The sequence below is a fragment of the Dermacentor albipictus genome, chromosome 4, assembly GCF_038994185.2.
Source record: "Dermacentor albipictus isolate Rhodes 1998 colony chromosome 4, USDA_Dalb.pri_finalv2, whole genome shotgun sequence".
NCBI classification, from domain to species: Eukaryota; Metazoa; Arthropoda; class Arachnida; order Ixodida; family Ixodidae; genus Dermacentor; species Dermacentor albipictus.
This window is the reverse complement of record NC_091824.1, coordinates 60,525,359-60,544,259: the sequence shown is the minus strand read 5'-3', so window position 1 is coordinate 60,544,259 and position 18,901 is coordinate 60,525,359. Positions and strand designations below refer to the sequence as shown.

At 45.3% G+C, this 18,901-nt stretch overlaps 1 long non-coding RNA gene across 2 annotated transcripts in view; it reads left to right on the top strand.

Annotated features, from left to right (window-relative positions):
• LOC135896423 (uncharacterized) overlaps positions 1-18,901 on the top strand; it is a 657,092-nt gene that overhangs the window by 505,201 nt on the left and 132,990 nt on the right. The window lies entirely within an intron of this gene.

Genomic DNA, 18,901 nt, shown 5'->3' with positions numbered 1-18,901 from the left:
ATATTTTCTCTAATAAAAGGATGTTTTCTTTGTGGATTCCTCCTCGGTCGGTTTCTCGCCGGTGAAAGAGGGAGCTGCGTCTCACCCCGATCACCCATACTCCCTGACGGGTGCAAATAAAGTGCTTTCTCTCTCTCTCTCGCCGGTTAAAGTGAGCCGTTTTCTTAGAATGGGCAATGAAAAATTGGGCCGATCCGGGAGGCAGTGTAATCCCCGTGGGGTAACGTAGGTGACATGGTGCGGGTTCACGCGTCTTGCCGCCTCTTGCAGAGAAGGCACGTTATCGGCATGTATACGCCGGGGAAAAAAAGTGGTGCAGACGGCAAACAGTTTCCATGCGGTTTTACCACGAAGCCAAGCGACACAAAACTTCTGCGATGGGAGGAGAATGTGACCAGAACGTTCGGCGGTGCTTACACACAAAATAAAAACTGCAGGCATCACTCGTCTGTTTGCACAGCATTTAATTAAGATGTTTGGCGAAAGCGTCGTTAAACGTTGATTCCAACAAGCGCGTTGGATTTGCAGTAACCTTTCTTTTCTCTCTCTCTCTCTCTCTCTCGTTTCTTGTGTTTAAAAAAAAAAAAGTTCCGCGCACCACTCGCGTACGACGCGCATTCGAAGCGGGCGTCGTCTTGTCTTCAAGGAGATACAACACCGCGAGTGAGTCATGCGCGCCGCGTCTGCTCGACTTCTTCGTCCTTGTCACGGCAAGTATTTCCGGAACGCGAAAACAACTCTGTGTCGAAAACTGTTGGGCTGCAGAAAGAAAAAGAAAAAGCACTGCGTCCTGCCACCGCTTAGCGGCGCACAGACAATGCCGCTGGCGTGGAAGCCTTTGTGCTGCTGCTGCGCGGCCATACAAAAGATTTCCCGGTACACATCCAGATTGCTTGCAACCGTATTCGTGTTGTATAGTTTGTTTTACGCATGTCTTTCTCCTTTGCTTAGTTGTCGTTTCTACGAACGCGCCTTGTACAAACAGAGCCCAGGCGCTTATGCGAAGGATCCCTCTTCATATTGCGTATAGGGGGCGCCACTTATATGCCCGCACACTCGACGACGGCTGAGATCGGGACGGACGTAGTTTTCCTGTCAGTCAAATCGACGTTCCTTCCCTATACGCAGCCTGTTTCGCTTTCTTCGCTTTTGTTCTGTTTTGTTCTATTTCTTTTCGTGCTTGGAGAATGCCCAAATAAAAGAAAGAGGCCCCGAACATACGTGGCTTGCGAACGTACTGGACGCGCTACGTAAGCGGAGTACTTATACCACTTCTCTTGCCTTTTTTTTTTTTTCTCCTGACGTTATGGCTCTTCTCCCGCGTCTATTTGCCGCAGTCTCCCATATGCGTGTGTGATTTCGTAGTGGCCCTGCGAATCGAAGCCACGGAGCATATGCGGTGTTTGCTCCTACACTCGCAAAATAGCGAACTACAGACGCCCGACAACAACCAGCCAACCTTCATTTTCTTCCTCCTTTCTCTCTCCCTCCCTTTTCTTCTTTTGCGAAGGGTGCATCGCACTTCGGTGATCAAGCGAAGGAGGCAGTTCGGGGCGCTTTTCTCGAAGCGCAAGCCCGGACGAGTTGTGTTTTTTTTTTTTCGGAATTTACGTCGAGCGATAAGGTTTCGGGCGTCGAGTCCTGCTGGTCCCTATATATACAGGGCGTCCCCTTTTAATAGGAACACGTAGTTGGTATTTAATGACACGTGGGCGATACTTCTGACTTATGCCAAAACGTGGCCGGTACGACACTGAACGCAGATATCTACTTTAAAGATGTGTAGTTTTCCCGAAGGTGAAGCCTTTATTGAAAGCGACAACAAGGTTTAGCATTGCATCATGGATACGTCTCGGTACGTTGACGTGATGACGAGCTCCGCCGATGGGGTTGCTGGCATCGCATCTCGATGGTGAACGAGATGAGACCGAACGGAACCGGTGGCGTTTGTCGGCGCACAAAAAAAGAAAAGAAAAGTAAAGAAAATAAAGAAAGAAAGAAAGAAGAACAGGAAATACCTAGATTTAACTTGACGCTTATACTGTCCATTCCCGTGAGACCAGTGTATGCGCACAACTGCTCAGCAGGAAATGATAATGTGCACACGTGCGTTCCAGCAGTGCAATGTTAATTGCAGCAGCGCTAATGCGTGCGTTCCAGAAGAACAAGCCGGATCTAGTAGCTTCCCTGAGTATGGCAGAACCGATTTAGCGAAACGCTATATAGGGTGCGTTCACTTGACTTCGTCGCTTTTGCAGTTAAATGCACTGCGCGCAAGCGCGTCTCTGGAGGCCCACGCGCGGAATGCGCATGCGCCGTCGGCAGCAGGACAGGCACGACGGCGCCTATATGCCTCGAGAGTCCATACAGTTGCTATTTAAATGTAAAAAAAAAGAAGGGGGAATAATTGGAGAAAGCTTTAAATTATGGGGTTTTACGAGCTAAAACCACGATCTGATTACGAGGCACGCCGTAGTGGGGAACTCCAGATTAATTTGGACCACCCGCAGAGGTTCTTTGACGTGCGCCTAAATTTAAAGAACACGGGCGTTTCTGGCATTTCGCCCCCATCGAAATGCGGCCGCTTTGGCCGAGATTTGATCCCGCGACCTCGTGCTTAGCAGCACGAAACCGTAGCCACTAAGCCACCGCGTCGGGTCAGAATCATAAAAAGTGACGTCATATAACCTTGGCGCTGTTGTCAACGTCGCACAATAGCATGTTTGCGAGCGTTTACGTGTAAAAGTGTGCGCGCGCGTAAGCTTCAAAAAGGAATGAAAGAAGAAAGCTATAGGCAAATACTTTCTTCAACATAATAGGTATAATAAGGGAGAAGAGTGCTTAAAAAAAGGATCGGCGTAACTTCAGGACCACTGTGCTCTTTATATACAGAGAGGCTTGTACATATATTCCCCGAAGTCGTGAATGTGGCATCATCAAGTTACTGCCCTTACGTGTAAAAGGAACTTTTTCTGCCAGGCTATATAGATATACATACATAAAGACGTAAGTACTGTTTCTTACATTTCCACGGAACCATTATTATTCACACAACTGTTTCCCTTCTACTGCTACAATTTCCCGTTCTACCCAAAGCTGAATGTAATTCAGGCTGCGCCTTATACTTGCCCAATCGTTCCTGTGCTCGTATATATAGGTAGCATGTCTTGGTTTACGGCTGTTCGGGCCTTTTTCTGTGCACAAGTGCATACGTGTCGCGTTGTATTCGATTCTAAAGAATAATACGACATATGTGACCCCTGATGGCTCAATTTCGCAGCACGATAGAACGAAAGGCTTATTTGCAAATGGGAAATTTGCAAATAGTGCAAACGATGTGCAAGTATATATGAATTGGCGGTTACGGCACAATCATCCACGAGATCTGTTCCAAGAAAAAAGTAATGAAAAAGAAAATCACAAATTTGTCTTCCGACGCTCTCCTTTCGAAGTGGCGTGGCGAACATTGATAATTTCATCGGGCGTTTATTTCTTTATTTCTTGGCTGATATTTCTTGATGTATTGACCATGGTTTCTAAAATGATACACAATATTGTCGGAGAGTAAAAGTGATAATTGAAAATTAAGCATAACCGCTGCGATTGAATTATCCTTATTTGCTGAAAACCGCTCACGAAAGAACAAATTATTGGCTTCCTTAATTGCCTTAGGCACTCAGCGAGCTATGGAATTAATTGCTTGACCCGACATCACATCACCTAAGTAACGTTGTTCGGTCTGCAACGTCGTCTGCTTCGTTCGGCATATCTCTAACATCGAAGGAAAAACGCTCCGTATAGGTATTCGCAACCCTGCCCCCGAACGTTCTCCGTTAATGACATAACACCCGTTCTGGTTTTGAAACGTGAACGTGAAAAATGTAATAAGCAACAGTACCCATTTTTTCCCTTTGTTCACCTTATTTTTAGCCTAACGACCTTATCTCTCTTAACTTAGTATTTGCACTAAAATTTCTTACGCGTATGTTGTCATTACGCGATAACATTCTACTTATAGGTAACCTGACGATTAGCAAGTAATTCCGTAACCTAACACTTCAGTTCTACAGAGCCCCAACTGAATATAGGTTCATGTACGAATACAATATGAAGGAACCAACAAGAAAACATGCTTTAATAATATTTAATGTCTTCAGTGCTTCTACACGTCACGGCACTAGTGGTTGTCAAGCATTCTTGTCAGAACTTTCAATAAAAAAATCACTATAGCGGATACTCTAGTGCTAGTGTCTGGGAGCCGCGAGTGTTACTGTTCAGACACTATAGAAATGATTGGAAAGGGGTTGATTTGCCTAAACTTACCTTTCTGGCTTCGAGGGTTTTGTTACTGTATAAATCGATCGCCTTCAAAGAATACTACTTTATAACTGCATAAATTTGCAAATAACATACCGGTGCGCATGCTTCTAGCTGTGCACATGCGTTTATAGAAAGCTGTACTTTCTTGGAAATTTAGAACGATGAAGTGTAATAAATAACGCCCCATGCACGCCTGCACCTGTACTTATCGCACAGTTCCACCTATTAATATTCACCGTTTCCGAGGTACCGGAAGGATCACAGCGCCAGAGTTCTCTCTAGTAATTTTCATAAGAAACAAACCCTGTAGTGATATTGTCTGAGCATGAGCGCGATACTTTTGCTGTGTCACGGCAGGCTTACCTGAACATGAAGCGTTGTGGGGTCCAAGCTGTTGGCAGTGCCAGTATGCCGATAGCGATGCTTTCCGTCTCGTAGTTCCCGCGCCCTGTAGAGCCGAGTGTATCGCCGCCGCCTTCTTGCCGACGCTTTAGGTAAAGAGTCCGCTTTGAGATTAGCGCAACGGGGCAGTATACCAGTGCACCGAGAACAACACTGAGGGTGGCCTCACGGAGCTGCAGCTCGCGCGAACTCGTGCCCCTGGCAAGCGAGGGCGGAGCAGCGCGGCAAGGGAAGCAAGATGTGCGCCATGTGTTGCAAAAGCCGCGTGACATGATCGAGAGTACGCGAGCTCCCCTTGGCAGGCGAGACGTAGGCTAAGCCAAATGGGTGCGTGACCACGTTAGACCAGGGGGGTCGGATCTGTACTCGTTGTCGGAAGGACTGCATTTTCGGCAAGCTGCAGTACAGGGGAAGGCTTCGCGGGCAAACGTAACGAACCATCCTTCCTGTTTTGACCTTGGTTTTCGGATTAGCTATGCAGTTCGTTTTAGTTCATGTTCTTCAGGACCCTCCAAGATGTCTTGAACAAGAATTAAGGGTAACCTCCGTCAGTTGATGCCCAATTGCGGTTTGACAAATGGTTTGGGAGCAGGGTGACGGTGTTCTGTTACTTTAGCGCGCGAATGTGCAGTCACCGTCATAATTAACTCGAACACGCATTAAGGCTGCTGGAGATTTCTGGTTGGGATGTATCGAATGGTGCTCGTTGAACGCGTTTTCGTTCCCAAGCTTTCGATGTTTGGATCTCACAGCCCATGTTTGGCAAGCTTTAGCCGCAATAAATATGTCTTCGTTGTTCAGGTTATGTGGGACGGCGGCATGTACGTTAGAGCTGAAGTCGTAAAGCGACGTGGACGCCGCCGTACTGCAGCTTCGTGAAAACGTAGGCAAGTTGTATAAAGAATTTGCTAACATAATGATTGGCCAGTTACATGCATCATGTAGCGACCAATACGTGGAGCCCATCGTGGAACGTGAAGAGCCCGCGGAAACATTCTTCGAAGCTTTGCTTGGACAGCACAACTGCATTTGATCGAAAGCAACTTTCTACACTCAAACGGGAATCATATTCATGTAAATTTATTGACAGGATACATAATTGTCAACGCTTTTCTGTCGTTCAGTCACGAAGGTTTCTGCTCATGTGTTCTGCAGTAACGTGACCGTACGAAACAGCGAATAAATGTGCAGTGTTGAGGCGATGGATAGTGCATGGTATTGAATGGAAGGATTATCTGGATCGTCTGTCCGCACGCTCCCAACTGGCATTTAGTAGGGCAACTGAAGCAATCAGAATGCAGGATCCCTGATTTCTAAAGGTTCCGAGATTGCCACATGTACAGCTACTCGCAGCTATCATTTTCTTTTCTTTTTGCATCGGCATTGTGTGTTTGCCGTAATACTCGCTGCCATTGTCGGAACGCTGCAGCCGCGTCTAATCTGATGCCGCACTTTTTGTGGTGTTCCACCCCTCACGTTATAGGAGCTTCCCACCTCAAACTCGAAACAATGAGCGAAACCCGCTGACTGGCGGCGATGTTTATACGTTCCTGCGCAACTGTAGAGAAGTTCCGAGAACGCATGCAGTGACCATGAAAAAAAAGGCACACACACGCAAAAAAAAAAAAAAGAAATCGATTTCTTCCTCTCATATTGGTATGCACAACAGCTGCAGCTGTGGAATACGACAGTGACTGCGGCCTTCGACTATATATGTGCTGCATTTTCCGCGAATGCGCTTTTCTCGTCTTCCGTGCCAGCTGCCGTGTACCATGGCCTGCTTTCAATGCTTGCGGAAATGAAAGGCGACGGCTTCGCCGAATCTCCGCGCCGCCGTTCGAAAAATCAGGTTTCCTTCTTGGGCAGCTTTATATGCGTAATTGATCGTACCCAGAATGCACCCGAATCTCAGTACACGCTCACCTCTGTGTATGTAGCAGCCAAAGTGTGTCTTTTCTGTTTCAGTATGATCGGCGGCAGACAGGGAGCGCTTTGTTGTTTCGAATTAAGTTGAATTTATTGCTGCAAGCGTATACACGTGTTGTTACAGAAATGAAGCGCACTATTCGTGACTAAAGGCTAGTTATGGATCTAGCGTCAAACATAGAACGTGAAAGCAGTAGTAGAATGCAGCGCGGTGTACGTTAATAAAGAAGGTAAAAAGCGACCAAGGAAATTCAGCTAACGTAGCATTACCACAGGACGCTCTAGAAAAATTTTCGAAGAATAGTTAATAAAGCCCCTGATTCATTTTGACATATGCAAACGACTGCTTTAAGATATACATAACTCATATTTATGACAATGTACACATCTGTAAATATATGTATGTGTTAATGGTAGTATCAAACAGCGATAATGCATAAATATATAAATTCTATGTTTCTTTTATTTTTTTTGAAGCTTGCCCTGCGGTATAGCTGTGTATTTAAATGAATGCGTTAACGCCCTCCTTATGAAGATTCCTCGGAGTCCCAAGCAGGAGAGATATACAAAAGGAGATAGAAACGAGATTTCAACATCCATTTCAAGTTTTGTTTATGTGACGGGAAACTCTTTTCCAAGCTTTTCAATGAATTTCTACTCGCGTTTCGGCATTATCCCACTTTCTTGCAACACCACATACACGACAAGCAAGATGGCATATAAGAACGGCGTGGTCAGTGCGCTTTGACTTGGCTACGCTTGTTAGCAAACGCATTCAGAAAGCCATTACTGCATAGAGAAAACGCATGACCCGTCAGTGGTCGCATGTTCTAGAACGCGCAAATCTTACAATGGTTCAGAAAGCGAACAGTTTGCATGTTCTCGAGTAGTTGATCGGAACCGCGGTTTCGCCAGCAAAAGCGCCATTCTGCACCAATCGCGTGAAGGTGAAGGAACTGTTAGTTTTCCGAACCGTACACAAGGTCGCAGAAGTTGCTGCCTCAGCTGCGGCAGTGTGTCGCTGTGCCGCCTGCCTCTCGAGCATTTTTGAAGGTGGCCCGGAAAGCCCAAAAGCAGGACAAAACAGTCAAGCGCGTAAGCCGTGGGAAAGCGGGGCCACAGCGGTGAAAGCGGCCCGCCTAATTCGGGACGTCTGGTCACATTATCCATGAGCCATGGCAAGGCTTCTAACTGTCTGCTGAATTCGTTCGGAGCTTGGCAGCTCTCAAGATTATTTCTCGAGTATAGCCGTCGTGGCTGCAGGCAAAGCCACGACAGGTTGCGAATGTCGATTGTAGAAGCTGCAGTGGAACACCCTGGGCAGCCCACTGGCTCTTCAATCGTTGGACCTCGGGCCCAAATGACGGAAGGTGTAAGAGTTGCCCAGCGCATATTCTTCTAAAAGACCCTCCCCCCTGTCCCTTCCCCTCGAAGAAAATTACGGGAAAGGTGCAGACACACGAAAAAATTAAGGCACATATGTCCCTACAGTGAGTTTAGGCTAAAGGGATTGAACGGGTATCAGCGAGGAAGGTACCAGGTGGAATTTCTGATGCGGAATTATAGCGCGCATCTCTGTTCTCTATGGACTGCTGCACTTGTTCTGACAATGTCCCTGCACCCAGTGCATATAGACGTTGACTTGGAATGACCTGTGAAGGTTGAGTATGTTTTCGCAGTATTGGGGTGTCTTGCAAATCCCAGATAATAAGTAAAGGAACGTAATTCCACGCCTTGACACAGGCGCACTTTTTTCTCCGCTTCCTATAAACGTTACTTGACATCGGTATCAAAAGTTTACCTGGAAATAGGGATCTATAGATTGTCCTGGGTGCCACAAGTACATCACTTTGAAATAGCATTTTGATTTGGAATGATTTTATTCGCAACGAACACGAAACGGTAGTAAATCAAACAAAGGCATTATTTATTGTTTTGATTACAGACGACGGTATGTAGGGTCTGCCTCTTCGCGCAAATTTAATAACTTCAGATATTTATTCTGGAATAATTTAGTGGTATTAAATATATGTTATAGGTGTCACTTCAAGCTTCCATAGGATATGCACGGTGTAACTGGAGCAAACTCAAATGAATCCCCGTAATATGTTTTGCTCTACAATTTTTGAGCATTTGCTAGAATAAAACACGAATAGGATAACTTAGTTTACAGAGGCCATCTTTGTGGGACTACCAGTTACATGCAGTAACTCAACGTCCAAGTCCGTAATCTTGTTCACCTGCTCCAGCTCATTTTGTCAGTTCTTATAGCACAAGGTGGTCCAAGTAAATATTATTTATATGCAGACTGGAGTACAACATATTTTTTTTTTATTTACCGCGTTCAGTGAGGGACAACTATAGCTGATAACAAAGCAGTGAAGGACTTTAAATTCTTTCTTTATTTTTATAGTGTAACTGCTTCGTTTCGGGAATCAGATGTGTGGGGAATCAGAAATGCTTAGCTTGTCCCACTCTCAGTTTAGTTAGTTTCGGAAGGAGATCCCACGAGAAAGTTTGTTTCTTTCTTTTCTCTCTTTATTCTTTTTTTCTCAGTTCAGTAGGCTCAGCTGCTCGATGTTAGTACGGCCACTGCATATATGCCTCAACGCATGCAGATATTAGACGTTTCAGCGGCGATATTATTCAGTGATTACGAGTCGATAATTTGAAAGAAGGAATTAACTGTTTGCCGAAATTCCCAGCTGTAGCGGCAGGCGCTTTGATAATCTAGATTTTCACAATATAAATTATCAAAACAGCAACATAAGAGCACATGTCGTGCTTCAAAGAACTGGACCGGGTCAGTGTTCAAGAAGTTTACCCACTACTTTCTTTTAATTAAATATTTTGAATTGCGTATGCACGAGAAATCGGCTATACATTCTCGTTTAGGCAAACAGTAAAAAGAAACAAACGAACAGGCAAACGAGACAGAATATTAATATAGTATAAATAAAATATGGGAGCGGGGTGCTAACACGGAGTTCATATTAAGTTCAGATTAGCACATAGTACGACACAACGAAGAAAGTTTGAGCTGTAAATTATGTGAGATCGTAAATACATATGAATTAAAAATTTTATTTGAGCGCAGTCACTTCCCCTCGTGCAAGGTAGCGAACTGTAGGTCCGTGTAGTTAAGCCCATTTCTTTTCCTTCCTTTCTCTACCCATTTTCCCGCTACCTCACCCCTTCACCAAGACCGTGAGATTATACAACGCCACTCTCCAAACGTGCGAACCCAAACTTCCGGCGAAGTGCATTACACATGGTGTCCCAAGTATGGCGCACCAAGATTTAAAGATATGCAGATGCCACGTCGCTGGACCGAACCAAGGTAATGTTATTTGCCGTCGCTTGGAGGTGCTCATGTTATTTATGCATTCCGCCTAATTAGATAATTAGCCTTAATCAATCAATCAACGTCTCAAATATTATAATTAGATGAAAGGTGTCAATGACGAGATTGTAGGGCAACATTCAAAACTCCCGACAGAGCTTTCTCTTCCCCAATACGTGCTACATAAGAGTGTTTTTCCGAGCGTGAAAGATGCTCGCGAATACACGCAAAATTGCCGCGCGATTGGCCGCTTGGGGCACTAATTATGTAATTAGGCGGAATGTAAACAAATAATCTGAGTATCTCTAAGCAACGGCAAAGCACATTACCTTGGCTCTACGTGGCACTTGCATATATTTAAATCTTGGTGCATATCATTAAACTTCTCTCTCTCTCTCTCTTGGTGCATGATAGTTAGGACATCCGATATATGTATGTACTGACACCCTGTACGTGAACCCTTTTCTCATAACGCATTTCCTTAAGCTCTTTGTGGCAAAACTAGGTAAACACCGATGCATTCTGATAGACTGTGAAAACGGACGCATCTTTTCGAAGCTGCTATACTATAACCAACATTTCAATTAAGTGGACGTGATTTGAGCAGAGGCCCGTTGCAGTACCACCATTACAATAATTGCTATTATATTCCTAATGAAGAAGTGAATTTGTATAATTTAGTTAAATGTCGGTGGAGTTGCAACGTATGAGTAACGTGCATTTCATTCCGAACGCATTGTCCGCTTCGCTTTTGGCTTAATGCACATGTTAATTAGACTATTGGCATTTGCGTATAACCGCGGGGCAACGCTTCTTACCCTACTTTAGGCTTTTCGTCCTGCAGAACGCGTGTGAACGCAAAGCTTCCCGTTACCATATGCGCACACAGCTTATACGACAAGGAAGGTGGTGCGAAAACTCTCTGATGAGGAGACAAAAAAAAAATCATTTGACATGCAGCGCAATAGCGGAATTCGTTGGGAGGAGCAGCCACAAAGTACACCACGCGCAGACCTACGGCCACCACGTGTTCCTGCACGGCGCCGACACGCCGACTCGCTGTTTCCCGCGGCGCGGAAGGGCGACCATGTGCCGCGAGAATTCGCGGGCCCGCCAGTGGAGCAGCAGGAGCAGCGCGAGCGAGAGAAGAGAAATGGCGCCGCGGCCGAATCATGGAGGAACGCCGTTTTCGGCGCGCGCGCGGCCTGATAAACGACCGCGGGAGCGAAGGCACCGGGGGTCGGTCGCGGGGGCGGGAGCCCCCGGTCATTTGTCTTTCCGCCACCGAGGCCCGTGCAGGGAAGCCCTCCTCCTAACCCCCCTCCCCTTCCCCCCCTTCCGACTTCGCCGTCGGCGGCGCAGGAGCGCGACTTTTCAGCTTGTCTACACAACAGATCGAGATAAGTGACAGCGATACGCGACTCGTGTTCGCGGAGCCGTTTCTCATTCGGCGTGCGCGCTTTTTTTTTTCGCTCGGTAAGCCGGGGCCCCCGCGAGAATCTCTTCGCCGTCGCCTCGCCTTCCGCGGAGACGTGCGCGAGTCGGTGTTAAAAACCGCGCGATGAATCTGCGGCGAGGAGTGTCTGTTCACACTATAGCGATTTGCGGAAGCGAAACCACTTTGCGTAAACGCAGAAGATGAACTGCCGTGTGCACGAAGGCTGTGTGCCTCGCGGAATCGGTGCGTTTTGTTTACAAGCTTGGTTTACGAGCTTCTGGCTTTGCGGTCGTATCCCTTCGATTTCCGCACTTCTTATAAAGCGCATAGAATGCCAGATTTATTTGTTCACTGTGTGCTATAGCGACGCTTGCGGATCCTCGTCTGGCTTGGCGTTCGCCCCGCCATTGAGAACAGCGCGTAGCTGTCTACCCTTTTGGTTGCCGACGCACATTTCTAGCGGTCAGCCCCGTGCACCTTTAAAAACCCGCGTGCTTCATATCCCCATGTCCAATATTCTAGTGTGATGACAGGATAACATAGAAGTTTTTGTATAATGACCCACTTATCATAACGATTACTGGACCTAGAGATTGTGGGGCTTGTATTTATGAGTTAGGAATCGTACGGGATGTAAAGTGCCTCTGTATCTACAATTACAATTCGTAAAGTGTCACTCATATGCAGTTTGTGTACGTCTTTGTTTTACTTCAATAGTACAATACAAGTTTATTTATCTTTGTGTTACTGTTTGGACATCACAAAGAATGGACGCCGAGTAAAAGTCTGCTTTCTGCAGCTTGAGAAACAACCGGCGCCCGTAGGTCACACGTCATTTGGACGGATGCATTGTACAGACAAATTGGAGCAATATCAACGCCAGGAATTGTTTAAGACGATTTAGAATTCACTAAAACCGACTTATTTTCATCCGTCAAAAAGACAAGCAAATATAGAATATAAATCACTTATGTAACACAGACACTTCTACTGAAACATACTAGTATCAGAAGGCCAATATTACAAGTATTTTTGTGCAAATAAATAAAGTAAAGACATTTACAACACTCATCAGCTAGAACAGGTGAGATAAATAATTACTAAACGTTTTCAAACATGTATAGGTGGTTAATCAGCATGCCCTTTGGGATTTGTTCAACAGAAATATTATTTGCCTCAATAATATTAAGGTACCTATTTAAGACATTTGATCAAGACGATTGGCGATGTGTAGTGCTTACGCTACAGAAAGGCTGACACCATGGGACAGAATGTCTGGTTTCGTAAGCAGTTAGGGAAGAGTTTAGTTTGTACAAGGGCAAGACTCTGCCATTATAACCCAGAACTTCGGTGTTCTACATGCTCAACCACTTATAGGGATACAGCTCTTTGACTTTGACTATATGAAAAGCATTGAAGTACGGGTTAGTGTGTGTGTGTACCGTGGTATATTCGCAATTAGACGTATTGCTCGTTTTTGAGCAGCAGTGATTTTCTGTTTATTTTGTTTTGTCATTTTGACCCATATAGTAAAAATGTACGAAATAATTGGTAGTATCTATGCATTATATATCAAAATATTTGCCTGTTGAGGAAGTACGCGTCTATTTGCCTTATATCATAAACTATATTTCCACAATTCCTACTTGCGCCATAATCCTACATAATCTCCTACTTGCATTTCCTCTCGCATTGATCATAGCCATAAGGTTGGAATAATTCAATGCCTCACCGGAACCTGTCACGAATAATTTATTCCTCCTCTCAGGAATGGAGCCACGTTCCGGGCGCAGTTGCTGCGATCAAGGACAACTCAGTTTCATTCGGCCATATCAGACATCATCGCTTCCGGATACAATTAACTAATCAATTAACACCGCAACGTAATCACGTACTTGTCCACTAGGTCACATATCACTCTTAACAACAATATCTTATGTACTTGTTTGTTTGTTTTTCCTTGTATACTGATCTGCTTCCAGTACCTATTCACGTCGACACGCAATTTAAATTGGTTGTTAATCAGCGCCGTGTTCACCTCCTCTCGCCACTCTCCTGTTCTTCAGCGCTGTTTTCCTCAAGCGCACTTGAAGAGACACTCATCCAGGGATCCGGGGATCGAACCGGTGACCAACGCCTTTCCGGGACAGTCCCTCTGTACCTTTCTCAACCTTGCGGGGTTCCACAGAACAGATATTACATATCCAGTGCTGGTTCCAGTCCTTCGAAGTTGTCGATCAATTCGGCTTCGTGTTGCAACCTGCTTGCCTCCTGATTAGTTCAGATGGAATAACGGCCGTTCCAGAAAAACGCTGGTCCCGGGTTCGATTCGCCGAGGCTGACTAAGGTTTCTTCAGCTGCCAAGCTTTCTTTGTGGGAAGCCCGTATAGCATAGGTTTTCCTTGTAGCTTGCTGCTAGAGTTGGGGGGATGGCAATTTTCCTTGTCATGAACATTCATCCACGTTGCAGGCTGTAGCGTAGAACTGGAGCCCGGACCACGAAGAAGTTATTAAAAAAAAAGAAACTAGTCCTAAGTGGGGATGCCATCCATTCGGGATGCCGGAAATTTTATTTGCGAAGGCGACGGCGCCGAATAGCAAACAGTACTTGCGAACGATAAGCTTCGTGAATTCGGCCCCTTTTTGGTCACTATATGGCTCAGTGCTTATTTTAATCTATTGATGTATGAGTCGTTTTAAATTATGGGGTTTTAAGTGCCAAACCACTTCCCGATTATGAGGCACGCGATTGTGAGATTCGTTTTGAAGGTGTGTTTAAGCAGCATGCACATGTTCTTGTGTGTGTTTTTTTTATTTTTTGACTGGGAGTGAACGCTGCTGCGAGAATATACAAGCATGCACCAAGATTTCAATATATGCAAATGGCACGTAGTTGTACAGAACCAAGGTAATGTTCTTTGCCATCGCTTGGAACCCACGAATGCACGCAAAATTGCTGCGCGACTGGCCACTCGAGACACCTTGCGTGTGTTCGCGGGCTCCTTTCACGCTCGGAAAAACACTTTAATGTAGTACGTATTGAGCAATAGAAAGCTGTATCGGAGTTTTTCATGTTGCTCTACATTTGTCTCCATGACACTTCATCTAATTAAAATATCTTATAAGTTTATTAATAAATTAAGGCTAATTATCTTATTAGGCGGAATGATAAAAAATAGTGTATCTCCAAGAGATGGCAAACAACATTACCTTTGTTCTGTCCAGCTACGTGGCATTTGCATATCTTTAAATCTTGGTGCATGATAGTTGGGACACCCTGTATACAGGGTCACCTGGTCCTGTCTAGGCAAGCTGTCTTAAAACATCTTCATGCTTAGGCATCGCACCCAGAAGTTTGTATTCGACCGGAGCAGTAAAGCTGAATTTGACTGACTCGAAATGAATCGAATCGCATAGCTTCATGAGGATGCACCGACACTTTATGGGGCAGCGCCGGCCATAACAAAAATAAGTCCGAAACGCGTTTCATGTGCTTTCCGTTGTGTTCCTCCATGAGTGAATACAATGCCGGCCACGCGAAAGAACATACAGGAGCGAATGTTCGCAAACTGATTAAGCAGTCCTCGCACAGTTATCAAGGTGAGAGAGCCGGCGATTGTTACAAAGCCGCATCACCATTTCGGTCGGTTGTTCTGTGAGACGACTTGGCCAATTGTTGTTCTCATGGAACGCGCTGCTGCTGACAAGCCTGCAAGCGCAAAAAAAAAAAAGAAATGAACAAAAGGCCTGAGATATTTGCCCCTCAGTATGCCGCCTTTTTGTTTGTCATTTCATTTAATATATGCGGCACATTCTAGCGCGAACGCTGACCTAGAGCCGAACTCGTAGTTCTGGGAATTGCGGTACCGTCATCCATGATGGAAGAGAAAGGCGGTGTTTAACACCTTGTATAGCTGAGAATACTTTTCGGGGAACCTTGTCTTTCAGAGTGAATTGACCTTATAGTTCGTAGTTCTCTCTGTTCTTGCTTTCCTGTTGCTTGTTCTCTCCGCGTGGTTTATCACAAGGCCAGAATAGAGCGTACAACAACAAGGGCTCACAGAAACAGTCATTTATTGCTTAATACGGGATTCTCGGCAATACATTCTTGCCTCTCAACACGAGGAAGAATTGAGCTTGCGTGCGCAACGCGGAAAATCTTCGTATATAATTTCCGCACCCACCCACTTAACATAAAATACTGGTGCAGACGAAGAGCAAAGTATAACTGCGGCTTGTATATTTCTGTGGAGATGGCATACTTTCTCTTTCCAGGTTATATGACAGCGTTGAACAGAGAGAACAGAGACAACAGTAAAATGCACACTTTTCACCGATTATACGCGTGTATCATAGACAGCACCATGCACAGGTATATGCTGGTGTGCCCAGAGAGTCGCCCGTACGGAAGACACCCTCGCTTTATATAACAATGTGCTTGTAAGCGTGCACGCGAACTGGACAAACTGTCATTTACAGCGTTTCATGCTAAATATAATTTTTGGTGCCGCCGCTGTTCAGCCATCAGTATAGTACACGCGGGCAGTGTAGTATACATGGAGTTTTCCGAGATTTTGCTTGGATTCGTTCATTCGTCCTCTGTTGTTCTTCGGTTCGGTTGCTTTCTTGGCGCAAAATGGTACTTCATAACGGTTAGAGAGAAAGAGAGAGAAGATAGACGGTAGAGAGGTCAACAAGACGAACGTCCGGTTTTTGCTACCCTATATACATTGAGCGACGGAAAAGTGAAACTGTAAGAAAGGAAAAGAGGGAGCGGGGAACGGTGAATTAAGCGTTTTAACGTGCTCCTTTACCTTACTTCGTTACCGAATTTCCAGCGCATTAATCAGCCACTGTGCATTCGAGTGGGTAGGTCCCTAATGTTATATTATGTTTAGTCAGTGACACTCATAATGCGTAATTATTGTTTTATAAAGAATCGTTTTATTTGCGATGTCTTGCAAGTGACTGAATCGTAGAACCTAAAAGACATAGGCGGCTAATAATTATAGCGTACAACATACTTGGGATTAAAATGAGCTTGAAGAATAAGGTTCATATATCAATCCACAAGGTCGCTGGAAGTCCAAAGGGACGAAGTTTATACGACTCCATGTACTGCCGGTCATTTGCAAGGCAACTTCACTGAGCAACCAGTGCCGGCGCACGCCAAGGCCAAAATTTTGGTTAGTATATACTGTTCGTACGATACTGTATCCACAGTTGTCTATGGAGCTATGGTGTGATCTCCATTTGATCAACAACCGTCCAACACGTTTACATTGAATATATCATTGTTGCATATCGTGATTCACCATAAGTATCTTTAATGACTAAGCGTCATAAATTTATTTACTTTCTCGTCCATAAAACGATAACAATGTTTGCGAAGAGTAATTCTAATAATATATTTGACCACCTCTACACGCAGGCTGGCAATAGTGAAGGAAAATATTTTGCGTTATACAGACAATTGAGAATTGACGCTGGCGCAATAAGAGGAAATGCATATGCAGACAGAACGCAAATTCCATGAATCTCGGCCGATTTTCGCTGCGTTCGCTTGCACACGCGCTTTCGTAAAAAAAAAGAAAGAAAAAAACTTTGTTGCTCAATTTTCAAGCTGCTATGGACGACGGAAGAATTTCGTCCGCATTTGAATGATTCATGTCCCTTGTTTCGAATCTAGCATAAATAGAATAAGTGAACGAAAGAACGAAGAAAGAAACATGACAAAGATAACGAACATAAAGTAGAAACCAGTTGCGATGTCTGGGTAAAGGTAAGAGCAGGAAGAAATGCCGAGTATTTCCACTTCGCCACCGGCATGTGCAAACATCCACAAACGAGTAGCATTCACATTTATATTACTTCTCGAATGGGCATGACTCGCTTGCATCTGCGAATATTTGCTCCAACAAACACCACTCTAAACAGTGAGTCTAAGACTCACTGCGCATTGCATTTTAACAGTCATAGCGTGCACTGGTTCGCGTTACTGGCGAAACTAATTTTGTTTTTTGCGACGCTTACGCTTGTGCATCGTGAATTGAGTAATGTGATCTAAGTATAGGGGCGTGAAAATATTCGAAACTTTCGATTAACGAATCGAATTGTGTCCTATTCGATTCGGTCTTCGAATCGTCAGTCGGTGTCATATAGTCACTAAATGCGTAATGTTCCGTAATGTTCCGTAACACTAAAACGGCCGTTATCACCTTTTTTGGAGGTATTACGCCGCGGTACGTCTACTACAACGGCGGAGAACTTGCTTGCTATCCCTACAAGATTACCACTCAGGTGTGCAAAGTGTGTCACCAAATTGGTCACCGATCGGACGTCTGTCCCCAGCCGGACATTCCAGTGTGCCGTATATGTGGACAACGGGACCCTGTAGCCGGACATGAGTGTGCTCCCAAGTGTGCAGCCTGTGGGGAGGGTCACATGACAGGAGACCGAAGTTGTAAAAAGCGTCTCAAACCCCAAAGCAAAAGAACGCCGAGGACTGGTGTTCAACGGACTACCCGGAAGGACAGCTCAACGAAGCCACCTCAACGCCTACGTTGGTTCAGTTCCGATGATGGAGAATCCGCATCCGATTCCTCACCGGAGGTATCAGAGACTCGCCGTCGATCCAGGTCAAGATCGCGGACCCGAAAGAACTCCAATCCCAAAAACCCACCGCATTACCAATCACCAAAACCACCTAAATCGGGGGCTTTCGGCACTGTGACCAAGCAAGTGCCACAAGATAACACGGTAAGCTGGGCACGAGTCGTTTCTCCTACTGCTCCTATAACAGAAAATCCCGAATATCGGAAGATCGTTAACGAGAACAAGCTCCTCCGCGAGACCTTGGCAGAAATTAAGCGAGAGTTGGCCTCCCTCAAAGCTAGTCGCTGTACCGAAACGAACAAAACAACACATACTAAAGCAGCAGGCATGCCTCTCGAGGTTATAACGACGCCGAATTCTGTAGAAGTTACACTCCAACAAGTTGTGCATCAATTACAAACTATGCAAAATTTTCAGCAGCAGATGTACGCAGAATTTCAAAGCCTAAAAACTTACGTCGATGAATCTGTGGCCAGTGCAAAGAGCGCGGCTCGTAAGCGAGCCAGCATTAGCCCCAGCGCTCAATCTAACCGCCGTCCGCGACCCATATCGACCTCGGACAGCGAAAGCACTATTCATGGCGAGTAGAACGCGAGTACATCACGAATATCTCGAAATTTGGCAATGGAACTGCCGCACCTTCCACAAACGGGCGGCAGCTCTACAACAATACATTAACACGGTGCCAGTCAAACCTGATGTTATTTGTTTGCAAGAGATCGGTAACAAGCCAGTCAGATTGACTGGCTACTACACGATAACCCACCCAGACTACCCTAAGGTCGCGACGATGGTGCTCAAGGACATAGCAATCAGTATAGATTATCTGGCGACTAGCAGCATCAATCATCAAATTG